Genomic DNA, 25327 nt, shown 5'->3' with positions numbered 1-25327 from the left:
CTTACTATTCCTAATTTATAAATTAAACTTTATCATAGTATGTTTAGGAAAAATACCTGGTATGTATAGGGTTTGATACTATCCGCAGTTTCAGGTATCTACCAGGAGGTCTTGAACCATATCCCCCATGGATAAGGGGGGACTAGTGTACATTTTTTATATTATTGCATAGATTTCATCATTATCCTTTTAAAATGGCAGCATATTGATTATTAACTACAGTTATGTCTTGTTATTCACAATAGCTACATTCTATAAAGCCTCAGTGAGCACTGAACTAGTGAATATTGAGCCATTGCTCCTAGAGGAAGTATAGGGTTAGGTTTCTGTAAGCCTCTGGTCACAACATGCTTGTCAACTGATCAATACATAACCTTGCTTTATGTGTGCTTCTGTTTCAGGACACTTTGCATAATCTATATTGTTGATTTATTATTATCAAACTCATGGCCAACTGCACAATAACTCATGCCTAAATGAAATTTCTCTGTAAGGCACATCATAACCTTCTTGGGCTCGGGAACACTAGATAGCATTTCAACACTACGCTTTGGCGCCATTTTAAACAGTGAAATCACCAACAAGAATGCAAAAAACAGGGCACTAAGTAGACCTTAAGAAGGACAGTTGTTTACAACAGGAGAGCTAAAACAAGAAGGCAGAGCCTCATCTTGTTCGACCCCAGCTGGGAGTGTGTTATGTCAGGTGACTCAGTTTTTTTGCTGTTGTGTGCATGTCTGCAAATGACTGTAAAAGCACCAGGAGTATTGATTTGGGGGTTAAAAATGGATTCTAGCTACTAGGTGAATTTGCAAATATATGAGGATTAACTAACTATATTTCCCCATTATTGAACAGTTAAGCTATTTCTTTTTCTATTAAAATAAATGCTATGATCAATACTTTATGCATGAAACTCTTCCTCTTGGCTGGACGCAGTGGCTCACGCCTGTAATCCTAGCACTTTGGGAGGCTGAGGTGTGTGCATCACTTGAGTCAGGAGTTCGAGATCAGCCTGGCCAACATGGTGAAACTCTGTCTCTACTAAAAATATAAAAATTAGCCGGGCGTGGTAGCACACGCCTGTAATCCCACTTACTGGGGAGGCTGAGGCAGGAGAATCAGCTGAATCTGGGAGGTGGAGGTTGCAGTGAGCTGAGATCTTGCCACTGCACTCCAGCCTGGGTAACAGAGCAAGACTTCATCTCAAAAAAAAAAAAAGCCTTCTTCCTCTTTTAGGAGTATTTCCCTAGGAGCTACTGGGAAAGTTAGAATTTTGATACAGCCTGCTTCTAGTAGTAGTTCTTGGAGTGCCTGCCTTACGACAGTTCTTCAGATCCTTGCTACTCACAAAATGTGGTCCTAGGACCAGCAGCGTTAGCATCACTTGGGAGCTAATTAGAAATGTTGACAAAAATCATTCCAGGCCAAGTGATCAGAATTTGTTTTTTTAGCAAAATCTGCAAGTGATTTCTATGCACATTAAAAGTCTGAGAAGCTCTGCTATAAATCAAGGATTCCTGAAATTTAGCACGCATCAGCATTACCTAGCCAGCTTGTTAAACACAGATGGCTGCGCCCCACCCTCAACATTTCTGACTGAGAATGTCTGAGGAGTGGCCTGAGAATGAGCACTTTTTTTTTTTTTTTTTTTGAGATGGAGTCTCGCTCTGTTGCCAGGCTGGAGTGCGTGACGTGATCTCGGCTCACTGCAACCTCCGCCTCCCGGGTTCAAGCGATTCTCCTGCCTCAGCCTCCTGAGTAGCTGGGACTGCAGGCACGCACCACCATGCCCAGCTAATTTTTGTATTTTTAGTAGAGATGGGGTTTCACCATATTGGCCAGGATGGTCTCTATCTCTTAACCTTGTGATCCTCCTGCCTTGGCTTCCCAAAGTGCTGGGATTACAGATGTGAGCAACCATGCCCGGCCTGAGAATGAGCACTTCTTCTGTGTTTTGTTTTGTTTTGTTTTTTGAGATGGAGCCTCACTTTGTCGCCCAGGCTGTAGGGCAATGGCATGACCTCAGCTCACTGCAACCTCTGCCTCTTGAGTTCAAGTGATTCTCCCACCTCAGCCTCCTGAGTAGCTGGGACTAAAGGCACCCGCCATCATGCCCGGCTAATTTTTGTATTTTTAGTTGAGACGGGGTTTCACCATGTTGGCCAGGCTGGTCTCGAACTCCTGACCTCAGGTGATCCACCTGCCTCGGCCTCCCAAAGTGCTTGGATTACAGGCATGAGCCACCATGCCCGGCCAAGAATGAGCACTTCTAACAAGTTCCCAGGTGATGGTGATGGTCCTGGTCCTGGGACCACACTTTGAGAACCACAGCCTTAGCTGGTTCATGGGTAGGTCTCTTGCAGAGTTGATGTTTTTAAATTGCTAATTCATCTTTCTTGGTGAGATGGAGTGAAAAAAATAATGAATGTATAACTCATCAAAAGAAATCTGGCTGACTCCTTTTTCGGACTCAGCCCGCCTGCACCAGGTGAAATAAACAGCCTTGTTGCTCACGCAAAGCCTGTTTGGTGGTCTCTTCACACGGACACGTGAGACATTTGGTGCCAAAGACCCGGGTCAGTGGGACTCCTTCGGGAGACCAGTCCCCTGTCCTCACCCTCACTCTGTGAAGAGATCCACCTACAACCTCGGGTCCTCAGATCAACCAGCCCAAGGAACATCTCACTGATTTTAAATCGGGTAAGCGGCCTCTTTTTACTGTCTTCTCCAACCTCTCTCACTATCCCTCAACCTCTTTCTCCTTTCAATCTTGGAGCCATCCTTCAATCTCTCCCTTCTCTTAATTTCAATTTCTTTCATTTTCTGGTAGAGACAAAGGAGACACATTTTATCCGTGGACCCAAAACTCCAGCGTCGGTCACGGACTCGGGAAGGCAGCCTTCCCTTGGTGTTTAATCACTGCGGGAACGCCTCTCTGATTATTCACCCACGTTCCATTGGTGTCTGATCTCCGCGGGGACGCCTGCCTTGCTCATTCACCACATTCCCTTGGTGGCAAGTCAATTGTGGGGACACCTGCTTTGGCTGTTCACCCACATTGCAGCCCAGGGCTGCTCCCCACCCCCTTTCTCCGTGTCTCTACCCTTCTCTTTAAACTTGCCTCCTTCACTATGGGCAACCTTCCACCCCTCATTCCTCCTTTTCCCTTAGCCTGTGTTCTCAAGAACTTAAAACCTCTTCAACTCTCTCCTGACCTAAAATCTAAGCGTCTTATTTTCTTCTGCAACACTGCTTGGCCCCAATACCAACTCGACAATGGTTCTAAATGGCCAGAAAATGGCACTTTTGATTTCTCCATCCTACGAGACCTAGATAACTTTTGTCGAAAAATGGGCAAATGGTCTGAGGTGCCTGACGTCCAGGCATCCTTCTGTGCATCGGTCCCTCCCTAGTCTCTGCTCCCAATGCGACTCATCTCAAATCTTTCTTCTTTCTCCCCTGTCTGTTCCTTCAGTCTCCACCCCAAGCTCTGAGTCCTTTGAATCCTTCTTTCCTACAGACTCATGTGACCTCTCCCTTCTCCCAGGCTGCTCCTCGCCAGGCCAAGCCAGGTCCCAGCTCTTCCTCAGCCTCTGCTCCCCCACCCTATAATCCGTCTATCACCTCCCCTCCTCATAATGGTCTGGCTTACAGTTTCATTCCGTGACTAGCCCTCCCCCACCTGCCCAGCAATTTCCTCTTTAAAAGGTGGCTGGAGCTAAAGGTATAGTCAAGGTTAATGCTCCTTTTTCTTTATCCCAAATCAGATAGCGTTTAGGCTTTTTTCATCAAATATAAAAACCCAACCCAGTTCATGGCCCGTTTGGCAGCAACCCTGAGATGCTTTATAGCCCTAGACCCTGTAAGGTCAGAAGGCCATCTTAGTCTCAATATGCATTTTATTTTATTACCCAATCTGCTCCCGACATTAAATAAAGCTCCAAAAATTATGAAACCCCACAACAGGACTTAATTAACCTCACCTTCAAGGTGTACAATAATAGAGTAGAGGCAGCCAAGTAGCAATGTATTTCTAAGTTGTAATTCCTTGCCTCCACTGTGAGACAAACCCCAGCCACATCTCCAGCACACAAGAACTCCAAACGCCTGAACCACAGCTGCCAGGGGTTCCTCCAGAACCTCCTCCCCCAGGAGCTTGCTACAAGTGCCGGAAATCTGGCCACTGGGCCAAGGAATGCCCACAGCCCGGGATTCCTCCTAAGCCGTGTCCCATCTGTGCGGGACCCCACTGGAAATAGGACTGTCCAACTCGCCCGACAGCCACTCCCAGAGGCCCTGGAACTCTGGCCCAAGGCTCCTTCCCAGATCTTCTCGGCTTAGCGGCTGACGACTGACGCTGCCCGATCGCCTCGGAAGCCTCCTGGACCATCACAGATGCTCTGGGTAACTCTTACAGTGGAGGGTAAATCCGTCCCCTTCTTAATCAATACGGAGGCTACCTACTCCACATTACCTTCTTTTCAGGGGCCTGTTTCCCTTGCCTCCATAACTGTCGTGGGTATTGATGGCCAGGCTTCTAAATCTCTTAAAACTCCCCAACTCTGGTGCCAACTTGGACAACATTATTTATGCACTCCTTTTTAGTTATCCCCACCTGCCCAGCTCCCTTATTAGGTCGAGGCATTTTAACTAAATGATCTGCTTCCCTGACTATTCTTGGGCTACAGCCACACCTCATTGCCGCCCTTTTCCTCAGTTGAAAGCCTCCTTCGCATCCTCTCCTTGTATCTCCCCACCTTAAACCACAAGTATAGGACACCTCTACTCCCTCCTTGGCGACTGATCATGCACCCCTTACCATCCCATTAAAACCTCATCACCCTTACCCCGATCAATGCCAGTATCCCATCCCACGGCATGCTTTAAAAGGATTAAAGCCTGTTTTCACTCGCCTGTTACAGCATGGCCTTTTAAAGCCTATAAACTCTTCTTACAGTTCCCCCATTTTACCTGTCCAAAAACCAGACATGCCTTGTAGGTTAGTTCAGGATCTGCGCCTTATCAACCAAATTGTCTTGCCTATCCACCCCGTGATGCCAAAGCCATATACTCTCCTATCCTCAATACCTCCCTCCACAACATCTCCACAACCCACTATTCTATTCTGGATCTCAAACATGCCTTCTTTACTATTCCTTGCACCCTTCATCCCAACCTCTCTTTGCTTTCACTTGGACTGACCCTGACACCCATCAGGCTCAGCAAATTACCTGGGTTGTACTGCCGCAAGGCTTCACGGACAGCCCCTATGACTTTAGTCAAGCCCAAATTTCATCCTCATCCATTACCTATCTCGACATAATTCTGCATGAAAACACACGTGCTCTCCCTGCTGATCGTGTCCGGTTAATCTCCCAAATCCCAACCCCTTCTACAAAACAACAACTCCTTTCCTTCCTGGGCATGGTTAGGTACTTCTGCCTTTGGATACCTAGTTTTACCATCCTGACTAAACCATTATATAATTGACCCAACAGATCCTAAATCCTTTCCCTACTCCCCTTTCCATTCCTTAAAAAACAGCCCTAAAAGCTGCTCCCACACTGGCTCTCCCTAACTCATCACTCCCTTTTCATTACATACAGCCGAAGTGCAGGGCTGTGCGGTCTGAGTTCTCACACAAGAGCCGGGACTGCGCCCTGTAGCCTTTCTGTCCAAACAACTTGACCTTACTGTTTTAGCCTAGCCCTCATGTCTGCGTGCAGTGGCTGCCGCTGCCTTAATACTTTTAGAGGCTCTCAAAATCACAAACTATGCTCAACTCACTCTCTACAGTTCTCATAACTTCCAAAATCTATTTTCTTCCTCACACCTGACACATATACTTTCTGTTTCCCGGCTCCTTCAGCTGTACTCACTCCTTGTTGAGTCTCCCACAGTTGCCATTGTTCCTGTCCCGGACTTCAATCTAGCCTCACACATTATTCCTGATACCACACCTGACCCCCATGACTGTATCTCTCTGGTCCACCTGACATTCACTCCGTTTCCCCATGTTTCCTTCTTTCCTGTTCCTCACCCTGATCACACTTGGTTTATTGATGGCAGTTCCACCAGGCCTAATCACCACTCACCAGCAAAGGCAGGTTATGCTATAGTATCTTCCACATCTATCATTCAGGCTACCGCTCTGCCCCCCTCCACTACCTCTCAGCAAGCCGAACTCATTGCCTTAACTTGAGCCCTCACTCTTGCAAACGGACTATGTATCAATATTTATACTGACTCTAAATATGCCTTTCATATCCTGCACCACCATGCTGTTATATAGGCAGAAGAAGTTTCCTCACTAGGCAAGGGTCCTTCATCATTAATGCCTCCTTAATAAAAACTCTTCTCAAGGCGCTTTACTTCCAAAGAAAGCTGGAGTCATTCACTGCAAAGGCCTTCAAAAGGCATCAGATCCCATTGCTTAGGACAATGCTTATGCTGATAAGATAGCTAAAAAAGCAGCTAGCGGTCCAACTTCTATCCCTCACGGCAGTTTTTCTCCTCATCTGGCCGCTCCCACCTACTCCCTCACTGAAACTTCCACCTATCTCTTCCCACACAAGGCAAATGGTTCCTGGACCAAAGAAAATATCTCCTTCCAGCCTCACAGGCCCACTCTATTCTGTCATCATTTCATAACCTCTTCCATGTAGGTGATAAGCCGCTAGCCCGCCTCTTAGAACCTCTCATTTCCTTTCCATCATGGGAATCTATCCTCAAGGAAATCAATTCTCAGTGTTCTATCTGCTATTCTACTACTCCTCAAGAATTTCTCAGGCCCCCTCCCTTCCCTACACATCAAGCTCAGGGATTTGCCCCACCCAGGACTGGCAAATTGACTTTACTCACATGCCTCGTGTCAGGAAACTAAAATACCTCTTGGCCTGTGTAGACACTTTCACTGGATGGGTAGAGGCCTTTCCCACAGGGTCTAAGAAGGCCACCGCAGTCATTTCTTTCCTTCTGTCAGACATAATTCCTCGGTTTGGCCTTCCCACCTCTATACAGTCCGATAATGGACCAGCCTTTACTAGTCAAATCACCCAAGCAGTTTCTCAGGCTCTTGGTATTCAGTGGTGCCTGGTTTTACCTCAAACTGCCACCCTTAAGTCTCTCTTTAAGTGGATAGAAGATCTTCAGTGATAAAGTACCCTCCAATAGTTTCACCCTGATGAAGTCCTATTCTTTACTTTTATGCTTACTCTTATTCTTGTTGCCATTCTTATGCCACCCTCTACCTCTCCCCAGCTATCTCCACCACACTGTCAATCTCAGTCACTCTCTCCTAGCCATTTCTAATCTTTTTTGCTGGCTTTGCATTTCTCTTTCCTCCAAAATCACCGAGGTCTCCACTTACTCACTGCTAAGAAAAAGGGGGACTCTATATTTTTAAATGAAGAGTGCTGTTTTTACCTAAATTAATCTGGCCTGGTATATGACAACATTAAAAAAAAACTCAAAGATAGAGCCTAAAAGCTTGCCAACCAAGCAAGTAATTACGCTAATCCCCCTTGGACTCCCTTGGACACTCTAATTGGATGTCCTGGGTCCTCCCAATTCTTAGTCCTTTAATACCTGTTTTTCTCCTTCTCTTATTCGGACCTTGTATCTTCCGTTTAGTTTCTCAACTCATCCAAAACTGTATCCAGGCCATCACCAATCATTCTATACGACAAACGTTTTTTCTAACAACCCCACAATATCACCCCTTACCACAAAATCTTCCTTCAGCTTAATCTCTCCCACTCTAGGTTCCCACGTTGCCCCTAATCCCACTCGAAGCAGCCCTGAGAAACATCGCCCATTATCTCTCCATACCACCCCCAAAAATTTTCGCCACCCCAACACTTTACCACTATTTTGTTTTATTTTTCTTATTAATATAAGAAGACAAGAATGTCAGGCCTCTGAGCCTAAGCTAAGCCATCATATCCTGTGACCTGCATGTATACATCCAGATGGCCTGAAGTAACTGAAGATCCACAAAAGAAGTGAAAATAGCCTTAACCGATGACATTCCACCATTGTGATTTGTTTCTGCCCCACCCTAACTGATCAATATAGTTTGTAATCTCTCCCACCCTTAAGAAGATTCTTTATAATCTCCCCACTCTTGAGAATGTACTTTGTGAGATCCACCCCCTGCCCCCAAAACATTGTTCTTAACTCTACCACCTATCCCAAAACCTATAAGAACTAATGATAATCCCACCACCCTTTGCTGACTCTTTTTCGGACTCAGCCCACCTGCACCCAGGTGAGATAAACAGCCCTGTTGTTTAAAAAAAAAAAAATCCTTTTCACTGTATAGGACCAGGCTAACCAGGTTGATGAGAACTAGTCATGGTTGGCAGGGGTAGGGCAATATGGATGGGAATTAAGAAACAGAAATAGAAAAAAAAGTTTTGTTCTCTTGTTATTTAGGCACGCTCTATCATTAAAGTATCCGAAAAATATTCTTTTTGTTTGTTTGTTTTCTGAAATGAAGGCTCTCTCTGTCACCCAGGCTGGAATGCAGTGGCGTGATCTCCGCTCACTGCAACCTCCGCCTCCTGGGTTCAAGTGATTCTTGTGCCTCAGCCTCCTGAGTAGCTGGGATTACAGGCGTATGCCACCACACCTGGCTAATTTTTGTATTTTTAGCAGAATTGGGGTTTCATCATGTTGGCCAGGCTGGTCTCGAACTCCTGACTTCAAGTGAACCACCCGCCTCAGCCTCCTGAAGTGCTGGAATTACAAGCATGAGCCAGCTGAAAAACATTGAGTAGTTTTTCATAAACTATATTTTATGAATTACATACAAAAATAGGAGAATCTGAGGAATGTGGAAAAAGTATCAAAGATACATTTTTGTTTGTTTCTACTTTTTCAGTTTCCTGTGATGAAAAATAATATACAGCTATGAAAGCACAGGTCCAAAACAAGGCCCAGAAGCTTAGCTTCCCAGTCTCTGACAAATCCTTGGCTATCACTACCCAAGAATAAACCAGAAGCGATTTCTTAGAACATGGAACTCTCAAGACTATCGTTTCCTTACCCCGAAACTTCAAGTCCAGCACACAGCCAATTCAAGTCCATAACTATTGTCAATGTAAAGAATTTCTGGGTACCAGTTCTATGTATTTCAGGTAGATCAAAATGATCATTTCATATTTCTCATGAGCTTGGTGAAGCTTTAGCAGGACAGTCTCACGTATAGGTACTCCCTTGGAGTGACTTCCTTTTCCTGGTGGGAAAAAGAGGGACCTTATCTTAGGGTCCTCTTTGCTCTGCATTAATAACGAGGTTATCTTATTATCTCTCTTTTCAGATATGGTCAAAGTCTATTAGAACTGATTGGCTATTCTTTGTTTTTAAAGCCATTCCATAGCCTATTAAATAGTTAGCAGAAAAAAGATAAAGGCCATTTATAAGAAAATTTGTGACAAAAGCAGATTGGCTTTAACAAAATCCGGTATCAAAGGTCTAAGATTCAGTTAAAAGAAATCCTTATCATCAATGTAGATAAGCTTTTAATCAAAGGAGAGCAGATGATGAGTGAGTACTTTTCAATGTGTTATGGTGGAAGCCCTGATTGGAGAAAAGAAATTATTACAGAAAATATAAAGGATTATGTGACTGTTTTTCTTTCTCCAAGAAACCTGGTCTAGTCTGCCTCTAGGTCTTTGAGAATACTTAAAAGACTAGATTAGGGCATAGCTTCAATCATTAACACAAGCAAATCATCTATTATTTTCTCTTAGACAAACAGATGGAAGGAATTCTGCTCAAAAATGGCCAGAAAAAGGAGGAGGAAGGTGAAGGGAGAACCTGGCAAAGTCATAAAATGGCTTTGTAAATGGGCTCTTGAGCCCTAATGGCTGTAGTATCAGGTGAGTATTTCCCAGGAGTTTCTATGCTTAGCAAAAATGAAAGTGGGTCTGTAATTTAGGTCTGGAAGCAGTGGCTGGAAATATCCAAAGGTATGTTGCATCTGTTCCTTCTTAGTGTGCATAGTATCTAAATTTGTTATGGGAGAGGAAATAATTGGTGAGTAATTAGTAAAATGCTTAACCTAACTTTAATCAAGAGATTATTTTCCCTGGAAAAAGCAATCATGGCTTTGCATTTTGGTGAGCTTTATCTCACTAGTCTCAATTATCCATGGTTATCCAAGCCTGCAGATAGCCTAATGTGTCCCATTAAAGGCAGGCAGGCCAGCTACTAAAAATGCAGGCACAATGCCTCGGGTAATAAGGAGCCTTAGCGGGCTTATTTTGCAAATTGAGCCCTCTTTAGTAATGGCAACTGTGACAGCCCCCCTTTAGGACTCCAAAGAGTCTTTTTCAGTCTGAGTCCCAGATCCACTCCCTTCTGTTTAAGGTGGAAACTGCTGTCCTGGCTGCCACCTGCCTCATCAGCTGAGCCACCGTCTCCCTGGGCTCTGCTCTCCTTTTTTTCTGTCATCTTTCTCCAGTCCTTCATCTTTGGCTACCTTAACCTTGAATCAATTCATTCTTTCACTTCTCTGGCCTTTTGTGAATCCAGAATTTCACTAAAATGTCCTCAGAATTGCTCAATTCTACTATTACCCCAGCCCAGGAATTCACAATGCAAATTAGCACACTGAAGACAATCACCATCTGTCAGCAAGACGTTCTACATTGTTTTTCCTGAAAATTTTTAAACAATTAAAATTGTATAGTTACTGCACATTCTCTTAGGGTTGCCCTGCAACACATGATTGCTTTTTGTAAGATGTTTTTACCACACTGCTACACAGATATGTATTGTTACTAAATGAAAATGCTATATGAAAATTATTATAGCTGTTAGGACTAGACATCAGCCCTCTTGGCTTGACAATTATATAAATGAAGAAGGGTGTAAGAAAAATTCCAAACTGATGAAATGAACATACAAATGAAAAGGGAGTTTTCTGTTTTGTAATTTTAAAATTTATCTTTTTTTTTTTTGACAAAATCTACAAATTTAAAATACCAATCCATCAACCAACTTGTTATTGGGAAAATTATGAAAAGAACAATTTTCAAAAGCTAGCAATTATCATACAGAATAATATCTTATTTTTACAAAGGCTGGTTATAATATTTATGAATTTAGTGGGTCTTCATTTTTTCAATTTAATATAGTCTTCATCCTTCATCTAGCTTCAGCTCGAGTTAGAAGACAAAAGGAGGTAGTGAGAGATGGGCAGAAAGAGGTAATAGGATGAATTTTGTTAGGAGCACTAACAAAGATCACATCAGGAAAAGGCTACAATGTACAACAAAACTGAAGTTACTGGATTATCTGTAGCCACATCCCCTATTAGCCCAGATCACCAAATCACTAGTCTAATGGAAGGTTTTTTTTTTTTTTTTGATTACAGAGAACAATGGTCCAGACAATTGACATTTATAATGGGCATGCGTAAAGGTAGTGAAGTCATAACTGATCAGGAATCTATTTCCTGCTTATAAGGAAAATCCGTGGGCAAATCTAAAGATGATTTAACCTATAATCTATCACCTAGATGTCTCCATCTGAAACAATTCTAACACTTTCTCCTCCTCCCCAGCTGTCGCAGCATGCCATGGAGGCTAAATTTCTATAAAAATACTGTGAAAGGGCCGGGTGCGGTGGCTCACGCCTGTAATCCCAGCACTTTGGGCGGCCGAGGCAGGCAGATCACTTGAGGCCAGGAGTTCAAGACCAGCCTGGCCAATATGGTGAAACCCTGTCTCTACTAAAAAATACAAAAATTAACTGGGCATGGTGGTGCATGCCTGTAATCCCAGCTACTCAGGAGGCTGTGGTAGGAGAATCACTTGAACCCAGGAGATGGAGGTTGCAGTGAGCTGAGATCACGCCACTGTACTCCAGCCTGGGCAACAAGAGCAAAACTCCATCTCGAGAAAACAAAAAACAAAAAATACTATGAAAGAATTGGAATAAAAGTAGATTTTAACCAGATTGCCTTAGAAATTGTCACTTGCTTATTTAATGTTGTTAATTAACATCCAGGTTCCAAGAATCTTACAATGTTAGCGTTAAAAAGAACATTTAAGATCACTAAGAACAATTTCTTCATCTCTCATGTTAAAACCAAAGCTGAGGAAAATTTTTAAAAAGCTAAGTGGGTAATTGCCTTTCTAAGGATGACCTGGTAAGGATGACCTGATTGCTACATAGACTCCTACAGTCTTAGTCCAATTCTTTTTCCATTGCATCCTCATGCCTTGCAGTAGGTAAAGAGAAAACATGTTGATTTTATCTATTTTAGTATAAGACTCTTCTAGATAAAGAACGCAGGTAAATGGATGAATGATAGAACCTCTTTATTAAAAACTTTACTATACACCAAGGGTTCAATTCAACCTCTGTTCAAGGTGGTGAGTGTGAAACTCCTGCTAAAGTGTTTTTAAAAGCAAAAGAAATTTAAGTGTTTTCAATATTGCCTACATCGGTGGTTCTCTGCCCAATTCATCTGAGAAGCAGAACACATCCCCTCCCCCCCCCACCCATTAACTATGCCTTACTATGCAGTGATTCTCAGTGGTGATATTACGGGAAGGCACACATCTGCATCCACACACTTATGTAGGAGGATCTATTCTAATAGAGAAGCATGCAAGTTTAAAAGAGTTCTCCAAGCACCACCCTTGCCCTGTTCTTCACCCAACAGAAACATCACTAATCTCTACCAAAATGGCACTTATACAATAAAGTTAATACTGAATATTCACTTTGACTTTTAGGACTTAGAAGAAACTCTCTTTACATCTCAGGGTGCCTGACTAGGTCAACCACTGACCCCTTTGTTTGATGGTTCACCATCTCTTTGAGGAATCAATATCCACACATAAACAATACAATGCAAAAGTCCCATTTTAAATTTACCCCACTCCCAGCACGCTCTATTCCCTTCCCATCTTTATTTTTCTCCTTAACATTTATCACTGTCTAAACATAATTTACTTACTTACTGTTCATCTCCTTTCATTAGATTAAACTAAGTTCCAAGAGGGCAACAATTTTTGTCTGTTTTATTCACGGCTGCGTACCTCATACTTAGAACACATAGTAAATGCTCAGTCAATATTGTTGATTAAATGAATAGAAAAATGATGACGCACCTTTACACTTGCTAATTCTACTTTTTTTTTTTTTGAGATGGAGTTTCACTCTTGTTGCCCAGGCTGGAGTGCAGTGGTGCAATCTCAGCTCACCGCAACCTCTGCCTCCCAGGTTCAAGTGATTCTCCTGCCTCAGCCTCCTGAGTAGCTGGGAATACAGGCATGCGCCACCATGCCCGGCTAATTTTTTTGTATTTTTAGTAGAGACGGGGTTTCTCTGTGTTGGTCAGGCTGGTCTTGAACTCCTGACCTCAGGTGATCCGCCTGCCTTGGCCTCTCAAAGTGCTGGGCTTACAGTTGTGAGCCACTGCGCCTGGAAGTTCATCTTTTCTATCATTCCTTTCAATCATTCTTTCATGCCCAGTATATTGGCCCTCCACTCTCTTAGGGCTTTTTCTGCTGGCTACATCTAGGGAGAGTATAGCCTGTATAGGCTCCATGGTTATTATGTGATAATCCTCATTTACCTCCAACTTCTTATCTTCCATTACACCTGCTGTGCCAACACTTAACCCTATATAACCCCCAACATCTAACTTACCTTACTCTTTCTTTGCCTTTTCCAGAGCAGTGCTACAGAAGAGTTTAAATTCATGCTGGACAGGACCAAGAGCAATTCATGGCAATACTTAATGTTCACAATCCATAGTAAACAGAAGAAAGAGAACAGAACTAGGAATTAGAGCTGGGTTTGAAAACTGGATATAACATACACTACCTGGTGTCTTTGGTTGAGTCAATGACCTATCTGAGCCTTTTTCTCCTCATCTGTGCAGTGGGAATACTACTACCTACTTCATATCATGAAGATTACATTTAATTAATTAATTTTTTGAGACAGGGTCTGTTCTGTTACCCAGGCTGGAGTGCAGTGGCACAATCAAGGCCCACTGCAACCTCTGCCTCCTGAGTTCAAGCAATTCTCATGCCTCAGCCTCCCTCCCGAGTAACTGGGACTACAGGCGTGTGCCACCACACCCGGCTAATTTTTGTATTTTTTGTAGACCCAGGGTTTTGCCATGTTGCCCAGGATGGATGAAGATTATATTTTAATAAAATAATGTATATAAAAGCTCCCAACAGGTTTATAGCCATGTAGGCTGGGCACAGTGGCTCACATCTGTAATTACAACATTTTGGAAGGCCAAGGCAGGAGGATCACTTGAGCACAGGAGTTTGAGACCAGCCTGGGCGACATAGGGAGACCTCATCTCTATAAAAAATTTAAAAAAATAGCCAGCCATAGTGGTTATGTGTCTGTAGGCTCAGGTATTTGGAGCCTGAGGTGGGAAGATGGCTTGAGCCCAGGAGGCTGAGGCTGCAGGGAGCGGTGATCAAGCCACTATATTCCAGTCTGGGTAACAGAGGGAGACCTTGTTTAAAAAAAAAAAATTTACAGACATGTAGAAAGTGCTTAATAAATGTTAGCTCCTCCTCTTTAACATATTTCATTAACTTCCAAGGATACCCTCACTCTTTGAGTGAATAACAAGAAAACTCAAGCTTTCTGGTATGAATCTTCTTAATTTTCCTCTCTTCCCTCCTTTTCATATCAGAATGCTATGTTTTCGCTCATTTTCTCTCCTGATTCTGAAAGTCTCTCTCTCTCTTCTGTTCTAAGACCCTGCATGTCAATAGTTTTCAAGCCCAGCTACACATTAGACTCAGCTGGGAAGCTTTTAAAAAATACATCATCAATGGGTCCCACCACAAACCAATTAAATATAAATCTCTGGAGGTGGAAGCATGGCATCAGTATTTTTTTTAAGTTCCCTGGTAGGGTGCCAAGACAATTTAATGGGGGGAAGAATAGTCTTTTAAACAAATATTACTCAAACAACTGGATATCCAGATTCAAAAGAATAAAGTTGAACCCTGTCTTTATAGCATACACAAAAAATAACCCAAAATGAATCATAGATCTAAATGTGGAGCTAAAACTATAAAACTCTTAGAAGAAAACATAGAAGTAAATCTTTATGACCTTGAGTCAGGCAAAGCCAACTTAGATATGACACCAAAAGCATAAGCAACAAAAGAAAATAAAACTGAACTTCATCAAAATTAAAAATTTTTATACCATAAACAATATTATCAAGAAAGTGGAGGCAACCTATGGAATGAGAGAAAATATTTGCAAAGTATACATCTGATAAAGAGCTTGTGTCCAGAATATATAAAGGACACTTGCAAGTCAAGATTAAAAGATAATTTAATTTTTAATGTGGACAATGTGTCTAAATAGATATTTTTCCAAAGAAGATATACAGATGGCCAATGAGCACATGAAAAGATCCTTGACATCATTCACTTTTAGGGAAATATAAACCAAAACCACAATGAGATCCCATTTCAAACTTGTTAAGATGGTTCTAATAAAAAAGATAGATAATAACAAGTGTTGAAGAGGATATGCTGAAACTGGACCCTCATACATTGCTGATGGGAATGTAAAATGGTGCAACCACTTTGGAAAACAATTTGACATCTCCTGAAAATGTTAAACATATAGTAATCATAATGACCCAGCAATTCCAGTCCCAGGTATATACCCAAATTCACACAAAAATGTGTACACAAATGTTTGTAGAAGTATTATTCCTAACAGTCGAAAAGCAGAAACCCAAATGTCTATCAACTGATGAATGGATAAGTAAAATATGGTGCATTGGAATATTTCTTGGCAACAAAAAGATAAGAAGTACTGATATAGGCTACAACATGGACAAACTTTGAAAACATTATGCTAAGTGAAATAAGCTAGTTACAAAAGAGCATGTACTGTATGATTTCATTTACATGAAATATCCAGACTGAGCAAATCTATATATAGAGAAAGCAGATTGGCGGTTGCCTAGGGCTGGGGGGTGAAGAGAAATGAGGAGTGACTGCTAATGGGTATGTGGTTTCTTTTTGTGATGATGAAAATGTTCTAAAATGGATTGTGATGATTGTACAACTCTGTGAACATACTAAAAACCGTTAAATAGGAAAAAAGAAAAGAGGAAAGGAAGGAAGGAAGGAAGGAAGGGAGGGAGGGAGGGAAGGGAAAGGGAAGGGGAGGGGATGGGAGGGGAGGGGAGGGGATGGGGGAAAGAGGTAGGGAGGGTAGGGAAAAAGGTTCCACAGGTAATTCTAATACTGAAGTTTATTTCCGGCATTTTCCTTTCTAGATTCCTTCAGAGTAAAGACTGCATTTTCTAAATTTTTTTCTCCCCCATATTCTTACAGAATAGTAACACAGAGCAAGGGTGTGATTTATTTTTATTTTTTTATTTTTTGCAACAAACTGTTCTTGGGGAATGTTCTTTATTTTAATCAATATTGCAAGATCAGGCTGCCACCTGGCAGAATTGGTCATCTTGGCTATCTTGAATTATTTGAGCTCTCCAAGCAGTTAATTCAGCTGAAGCACACAGAAAGAGGATAGGCACACAATGCAAACCAAACTGACCGGTTTTGCCATCTGAAGTATGGTTGTTCTGTCATTTACCAGTGGATGTGGCCTCTGGCCCTTAGGAACCATTCCTTTGACAGTTCCCCAGGACATGGCTCTGGTTTGACTGACTTTGTTTACTAAATAAATTAATTCCTACTTCTGGAGTAGCTTCAGTTTTTAAACAGAAAGCCATCTATTGACAGTCACTGATACACAGGATTTTATTGTTTGATATTAAACAATTAAGAGTTATTGTTTTTGTCCCTACAAGTACACTATACATGAAGATAAATATAATGTAGAATACAGTCGCTAGGAGTGGGGAGAGAGGGGGATTCTATATCTGCTCTGTGCCTTAAAGGAACAGTTTTACTTTAGTAAATCCAAAGTACATACTGTATTCTTTCACAGAAATAAGGCTATCTTTTGGCAAAATGTGCATCAAAGACAGAGTCTGATGAACATTTTTTAAGATGAGTTTGATTATGTAAACAACATTTTAAAAATATCCTAAGAATTTGATCTTTCGTGCTAGTAGACTTCAATAATTTAAAATTACTTGGAAATTGCTACTTTCAACAAACTCTCTGAAGGTATACAAAAAAGGAAAATGCTGAAATAAGTCAAGATGTTTACAAATATTGTGTCTAAAATGTCATCTCATCTGTTAAACCCAGCAAATAAAAAATAGTAAAATATGAAACCATAATTGTCTGAGTATAGGACAAAGATCTGATTTAGAATCAGGCAGAGGTTTTCCCTCTATTACTCTAGCACGTTCAAATGTACTCAGAAATACAAAATGATTGACGGTAATATCAAGATGAGAAACAAAAGACAATGTTACATCCTCAGGTATGATAAGTTTGAAATTAGACGAGTTTACAGTTGGAAGATTCATTAAGAACAACAATTCAAAAGATATTATAGCCATAATTTAGAAGTCTTGCTTCACGAGAAAAGATAATATAGAAATCTAAAAATTAAGTATTGATTTTACAAGGTAAACATGGCAGCCTGGATTATAAGAAATATCAGGCATTTTGCTTCCTCACGAGAAAGAACAACTGGGTACATGCTGCAGATTGGCATATAAATTGCTCAAAGTGAAGCAGTTGGGAAATGCTGTCAGATTATTCGGGTTGAGGAGCTGCCCCAGGGGCAGAACATGTCACAATGTCACATCCCTCTTCTTTACTCTCACAACTTTCACCAGAATAAACAGACCCTTGGAAAACAAATTCAATCACAAATACTAACTTTTTGTTAAAACTACAGTAGCAAACTACCAAACCAACTTTATACATGGAACATGTCAGAACTTTTCCATGTTTCCCCAACACAGTGGAATAAACTATTTTCAGCTAATAAGTTCATCTTACGAAAACACTCATGTGCATTTCTATGCAATATAATTGTGGAACATTGTAACCACTTCTTAGTTTTCATTAGAGGATATTGAAAAACCCAAGTTTAAGGATAATTCCCCCTTTCCTTCTAATGCAGCTTTTAAGGTTTTTGACACTATAAATAAAGTATAGAGAGTGACATAAAGAAGAGCTATGAATATATATAAATACACCACTATGGCTCCCGTCATAAGAGCTTTTGAAAAATGGTTGAACAAGTATTCATCTTCCCCAAATTGCAATCGCAAGATACTGACTGTTACACAATATGAAACAAAGGCAAGGTGAAGGGTGAGGAACGGCAGAAAGGACGGCCGCAAGGAAGACAAGTGCCCCGCAGGATAGAACCTGCTCTGCCTTGCGGGCCCCGCTTTTCTCAGCACCTTTCTGGTGTTCTGGGCTTTTCTGCTAATACCATCCACATCATCTCTCAGAGAAATGAATCTCGCTTTAAGGAAAGCCAAGCAGGCATCCGAGGTAACGTGCAGAACCGTAAATGAAAAATGTCCACGTCTAGCAGGCAGACAAGCAAAGGAAAACCAGCTGTCAGTTTCAGAGGCTCCTAGCTGTAACGGGGTTTCGGGTTTCTCTCCGCCTCTGTCTCTCTGTCTCTCTCACGGTGTCGCCCTCAATAATATCAGCTTTCTATTCACCTCAAATCACAAATGCATTCTCTGTCTGTCCTTGTGAAATAAATGCTGAAGAAACAGGAAAAACAGAGTGCAATACTCACAACAACGAAGAATTCCTACACATGCTGTTCCATTTTCTTGCTTTGAAAAGATGTAAGGTGAATTTTAAAAGCCTTGCAGAATTGGAAAAATAAAGGGGAGGGGGATTCCACCCACACAATCCTCCAGCCCACCGCAAAGGAGCCCAAAGGCTTGCTGACGTCACAGATTCATGAATGGATGTAAATTGGGCTGGTTTAGGATTCCGCACAGACTTCGCTGTGGTGTGTGCCATGAAAAAAAAAGAGGGGCGGGTCCAGAGTAGGCCCGGCCAATAGGCTTCAGGCAGACATGGCCTTCCTTCTTTTAGAAGGAATCTGGTCACAGAATAAACAGAGCCCGCCAATCAGGCATCTGCCACTGCCTTAAGACAGACTGGCAGCTTGAGTGTGTGTGTGTGTGTGTGTGTGTGTGTTTCAAGCTGTGATAGTCATAAAAACATTATTATTGCTATTGAATGAAGGAATCAAAATAGAAGTTCTGTGGAATCAAGTATAACAAAAATGCATATAGAAGAAATCCCATCTTTTATTAATTAGAACTCTTTTCTTCAACCCTTTTCTTACTGTTCAGCAATATGCCTGATGCGATCAAAACAAATCAAAGTCAGGAAAACCATTTCTAAAACTAGCAGACTAGTGAACATGTATGCCCTGCCCACCACGACTTGTAAAAGCAAAATTGTCGGGAAGAATGCATGGGAACAATAATCTAGTAATTAAGAAAACAGACATATGGAAAATAATATTACACGAATGTAGCCGTTTTGTACAGCAGTAACATCTTGCTGACCTTCATGATGTATCAAAAGTGGATATGGAAGAAAAATTTACTGCTACTTTTAAGTAGGGTACAGTGTTTCCTCATTGGTTTATTCAACTTCTGGCAGTCGATTAAGACACAGCTCCAAAAGGGCGCTTAATGAAACTTTGAACAAATTTTGGTTTCAGTAAGATGTTTTATTATTAACAGCAAAAACAGCTGTATTAAACTCACTCAAAAGGCATCTCTTTCTTCTTTATTTTTACACTTTTCAGTTATACAAAATTGGAGATGAATATATTTATTGTCCCTACTCCCCATCACTACACTTCACAATGACTAATACTTGACAAATACTGATCATGGTTTTTCTGAACTTGGGAAATGGCCTCAAATCCTTGAAACTAGAACGATCGTGGTTAATATAAAGCCTCAGTTATGAGGTGTCCAGTGACCAAGAACATTCTGAACAGAGATCTGCTCTATTTCTCAATCAGATTATTTATACAACTGTGAGAGAAGGAAAATGGTGGCCTGTTTCTAAGTGGTTCTGGAGGGTCTAAACCTGACCACTAGTGAGTATTGCACACTTCTTAGCTCATTTGGAAAAGGAAAACTTTTCAGGATTACTTTACACACAGCAAAGATATTCAGTGTACTGTATATATTGAAGCAATAGAATATCGTTGGCAAACAACATAGTTAACAAACTTCTCTAAAGGAGCTTATTGTGGAATATCACTACAAAAAGATAGACCAAAGAAGTTTACACATGTAACATGGGAGTGCTCAAGGCAAATACAGTATTAGTACACGCCCAGTAGGCCTGAGTGTACCACATTATTTAAGAACAAACAGGCGGGGCACGGTGGTTCATGCCTATAATCCCAGCACTTTGGGAGGCCAAGGTGGGCGGATCACGAGGTCAGGAGATCGAGACCATCCTGGCTAACATGGTGAAACCCCGTCTCTACTAAAAATACAAAAACAAAATTAGCCGGGCGTAGTGGTGAGCGCCTGTAGTCCCAGCTACTCGGGAGGCTGAGGCAGGAGAATGGCGTGAACCCGGGAGGCGGAGCTTGCAGTGAGCCGAGATCCTGCCACTGCACTCCAGCCTGGGCGACAGAGAAAGACTCCGTCTCAAAGAAAAAAAAAAAAAAAAAGAACGAACAAATGGAAAGATGAAGAATATACATCTCTATTTATTTTAACAACAACCAAAGCCAATCAAGATTCATTAAAAGAATCAGATTTATGAAAAACATTTTTTTTCTTCCAAAACAATACAGACTAACTAATGGAAAGAGGCAAACTTTTTGTGGACTATGTCAATAAGATAGCCAAGAAACATCAAGCTGTGTGTGTGTGTATATATATATATATGTGTGTGTATATATATATATATACACACACACACACACACACATAAAAAATCTGTATATATGTGTGTATATATACACACACATAAATATATATATATATACATATACATATAAAATCTGAGGTCAAGAGTTTGAGACGAACCTGGCCAACGTGGTGAAACCCCATCTCTACTAAAAAATACAAAAATTAGCTGGGCATGGTGGCACACATCTGTAATCCCAGCTACTTGGGAAGCTGAGGCATGAGAATCGCTTGAACCCGGGAGGCAGAGGTTGCAGTGAGCCGAGATCACACCACTGCACTCCAGCCTGGTGACAGAGTGAGACTCCCTCTCTCAAAAAAAAAAAAAAAAAAAAAAGCTAAAGCTGTTGTAGAAGTTTTTCTGTAAGGTTTGACAGCAACAAAATTACTAATAAGTCCACTAGGGATGGGAGTAGTCTCTGAAGCAATTCAACAAAACAGGGTCTATAAATGCTTCTAATAACAGTCACCTAAGATTCTTGGCTCAATACATAACCTGGAAAATAAAAACTTGCTGGCTTTATGGACTTGCCACTTTAGTAAGATGATAAACTTGGCCTGGGTTAGCATGCTTCCTGTACCACAGGAACATCAACTCAGCCAACAAAGACTCCTCCATGTCAACTATCATGGGAAATCATTGGAAAGATAAGCTGTCTCACCAAATTACGGAAGACATAGAAGTCAGCCTTGGAGGAAGTCATTATCATTTTAGAAGCAGAAGGTAGGAAGGGAGATAGAGGCATGAAAAATGTACACTCTAGAGAAGTACAGCCCAAGAGAACTTGTTGTGATTATGGAGTGTTCCATAATTTGCACTAACACAGTAGCCACATATGGCTACTGAGCATTTGAAAGATGGCTAGTGTTCTTGAGGAAGTGAATTTTTAACGTAAAGTGATTTAAATTTATTTAACTCCAAAAATAGTCACATGTAGCTGGTGGCTATGGTATGCAACAATGCAACTCTAGAGCTATCAAGCCAAGTCCCATCATTATAAGTAATTTTTAATTTCAGCACATGGGCATACTAAGTGTGGAGGACTGCAAAGCCATTATCAAGGTGAGTAAGCTCTTTTAAGAACCAAATGAATCTCCTCAAACTTCAGTAGTAACTGGAAAATGACTCTAGTCTCATTATGCAAGAAGATATTTAAAACTCATTATTAGATAAAAATCTATACATAGAAATTAAGGTACAATAATTCTGCTATAAAAATATAAGCTATTCTTGTTTTGGAGTTTTTTTTTTTTTTTGAGGAAAAAAAAATGTGTTTTTAAAAAAGGAAAACAATTCATTTAAGCCAGAATCGAAGTCCAAAGTATCATGACCCATGGGCAATTTTTGTCAGAAATACCAGGAAAAAGAAAGAGTTTAGTGATCTCAAATGCTAATACACGGAGACTCAAATTTCCTTCACAGACAACAGTGTGTAGTGGTTAAAAGCTGGTAAAGAGATCTGGGCTCAAATCCTGTTTCTGCCACTTATTAGTTATGAATATTCAGGTAAACCTGAGTTTCAGTTTTCTCATTATTAGAATGGGGATTATAATAGCCTATATTATTGTGTGAAGGTTAAAGTAATATTATAACACATGTAAAGATTTGCACACAGTACCTACATACAGAAGATACTCAGTAAATGATACTGGTAGTTGGTTTTATTTTGTTATTGAGACCCTGCTACTCTCTCAGCAAGGGAAATTTCAACAACTGTGCAGATCCAGGAATCAGAACCACAGGAACTAATACAACATCTTTATTTTGCTTATAATAAATCTTGAACAGAGCTGATATGGTTCGGCTCTGTGTCCCCACCCAAATCTCATCTTGAATTGTAATCCCATAATCCCCACGTGTTGTGGGAGGGACCTGGTGGGAGGTCATTGAATCATGGGGGCGGTTCCTCCATACTGTTCTCATGGTAGTGAATAGGTCTCACAAGATCTGATGGTTTTATCAGGGGTTTCCACTTTTGCATCTTCCTCACTCTCTCTTTGCCTGCTGCCATCCATGTAAGATGTAACTTGCTCTTCCTTGCCTTCCACCATAATTGTGAGGTTTCCCCAGCCATGTGGAACTATAAGTCCAATTAAACCTCTTTCTTTTGAAAATTGCCCAGTCTCAGGTATGTCTTTATCATCAGCATGAAAACAGACTAATACAAAATCTTTTCAGGAAATTCTAAAAATATCTACTAGTGACCCAACTTCCAAAGGGAAGTTCATTCAAGTCATTTTCCTTCAGGTGGTTGGGGAATATCTTTGGGGTTCTGAAACAGATCAGGGGAACCTTCAGGTAGTTATGCTAGCTGATCAAGAGCTCTATTCATTGTTTTTAAAAAGCAGCTACATTTTTCTACATAAAGATGTAGTTTGTATAAAAAGATGTGAATTAATTTGGAAAACAATCTGTCTCCTAGTTGGGAATACTGGTCAGAATTATCCACTTTCATATCAGAATGTTAACCCTATTTCCACTCCAAAGTATATGGAGCCTTGGTCAATAACTGAATTTCAATATTCAAACACCTCAGCAGATTATTATTATACTGCCATTTTTTTCTCTGTCCAGCTCCCATTAAATGCCTATCTGAGAAAGTGATTTTTAAGAAACATCTAAGGAAAAACATAAGTTCACTCACATCTATCCTTGTGTCAAGGGAGATCATCAGAAAGCTACATGCTATCTAAATATCATTAGCCTAATACCCCTTAGCAGAATAACTATCATTGAGTGTTGTGGTCTTGCTTTTATTAAAAATTATTATAAGGAAGATTCATATTGCTTCTGTGTTGTCCGTTATCTTGAATGATATCTCCCATGTAAGGAATTCACATGAGGAATTTGTTTTACAACTTAATATGAAGGAAAAATTTTCTGTTCTTGAAGAATTATTAGGTGTCTGTCTACCTTTTAGATGATAACAATGTAATCCACTGAATTTTCATTTTTTCGCCCCTGCTGCTGGGAAGCTCAGAGCCCACTTTAAAATTCATATGCTTTAAAATAAGCTACGCACAAAAGTATATATTTACATGCATACTTGCTTTCTCTTCCTTGTTTTGGGTTGGATTACTCTATGGTTAACCTTATTATATATATGTTCTTTTTTATGATAAGCACTTCAAACTCTTTTTGAAAAGGTATGCTATAAATAAAAATTTGCACTAAATACATATCTGTAAACTTTTAAGAAGATTAAAGCCTCATGTTAAATTCTACAGTCATCTTTATATTAAAGGTACACATTATGGCAAACTTTAAAGAATATTGCAAGTTAATTAGACTTAACTATTCAATATTTTTAATTAAAGGATAATAAAATATCTAGCCAGCTGGAGAAAAGCAATTGCTTGAGATTTTATGTGCTATTCAGAATAAGTCTTAACAGCTTAATGAAGCTTTAATGTGTTATTCCTGTCAAAAGGATGATTACCAATGAGGGATATAAGATTCTTCTCTGATTGATAATGCAAATGTACTGAAGCAAATCAAAAGCAGATGGATTTCTCAATTAATAAAATATTTACCATCCCCAAAATACACCATTCCATAACATACAAATTCTGGCAAAATACCATAAACCAAACCTTTGTAGGATTAAAAATAATATACTGAGTTTGCAGAGGTACTTTATATATTGAAAGAGCAAAAGAAGACTTTATAGATTACTCATCCACATAGAATTCATACTACTTTCTTTCTTTCTTTTTCTTTTTCTTTTTATTTATTTATTTTTTTTAGATGGAGTTTCACTCTTGTTGCCCAGGCTGGAGTGCAATGGCGCGATCTTGGCTCACCGTAACCTCCGCCTCCCGGGTTCAAGCAATTCTCCTGCCTCAGCCTCCTGAGTAGCTGAGATTACAGGCACCCACCACCACATGCAGCTAATTTTTTTTGTATTTTTAGTAGAGATGGGGTGTCACCATTTTGGCCAGGCTGGTCTTAAACTCCTGACCTCAGGTGATCCTCCCACCTCGGCCTCCCAAAGTGCTGGGATTACAGGCGTGAGCCACTGCACCCGGCCTAGAATTCATAATACTTTCTTACAGCTCATGTAAAAAGAGAGAGAGAGAAAAAAAAAACCTCTTAACTGTCTAACTTCTATTCTTTGATCCTGTTTTAATTTCTCCCCTTCTTTAGCTAGACACAAGTTGGCATTTCCACTTTAGCCACACATTGCAGGCAATATAATTAAAGACCAAAACATCAGAGTAGTGGATATCTGCCTTTTAAGGTCGGGCGACAGAGCGAGACTCCGTCTCGATACATAAATACATAAATACATACATACATGCATAAAGCCTGCCTCTGTATCATCCTCAATTTGAAGGAACTATCTCTCCCCCACTTTTAGTTCATATGGTTCAGATAGGGATGACCCCATATGAAGCGAGTGCTCCAAGAGTGAGCACGTGGCACAAGGCTGGCCGACTCAACTCCCT

General features: G+C 40.7%; 1 protein-coding gene across 4 annotated transcripts in view; it reads right to left on the bottom strand.

Annotated features, from left to right (window-relative positions):
* MAP3K13 (mitogen-activated protein kinase kinase kinase 13) overlaps positions 1-25327 on the bottom strand; it is a 202246-nt gene that overhangs the window by 103868 nt on the left and 73051 nt on the right. The window contains exon 1 of one of the 4 annotated variants that reach the window (XM_054483562.2): positions 18715-18960. The exons of the other annotated variants lie outside the window; for them this stretch is intronic. The gene's annotated coding sequence lies outside the window, so the exon portion shown is untranslated. Of the gene's footprint in view, positions 1-18714; positions 18961-25327 lie in introns of those variants that run through there. 4 annotated transcript variants of the gene reach the window in all.

This window comes from Pongo pygmaeus, chromosome 2 (genome assembly GCF_028885625.2).
Source record: "Pongo pygmaeus isolate AG05252 chromosome 2, NHGRI_mPonPyg2-v2.0_pri, whole genome shotgun sequence".
Lineage (NCBI taxonomy): Eukaryota > Metazoa > Chordata > Mammalia > Primates > Hominidae > Pongo > Pongo pygmaeus.
Note: the sequence above shows the minus strand (reverse complement) of the source record. Positions and strands in the feature narration are given on the sequence as shown.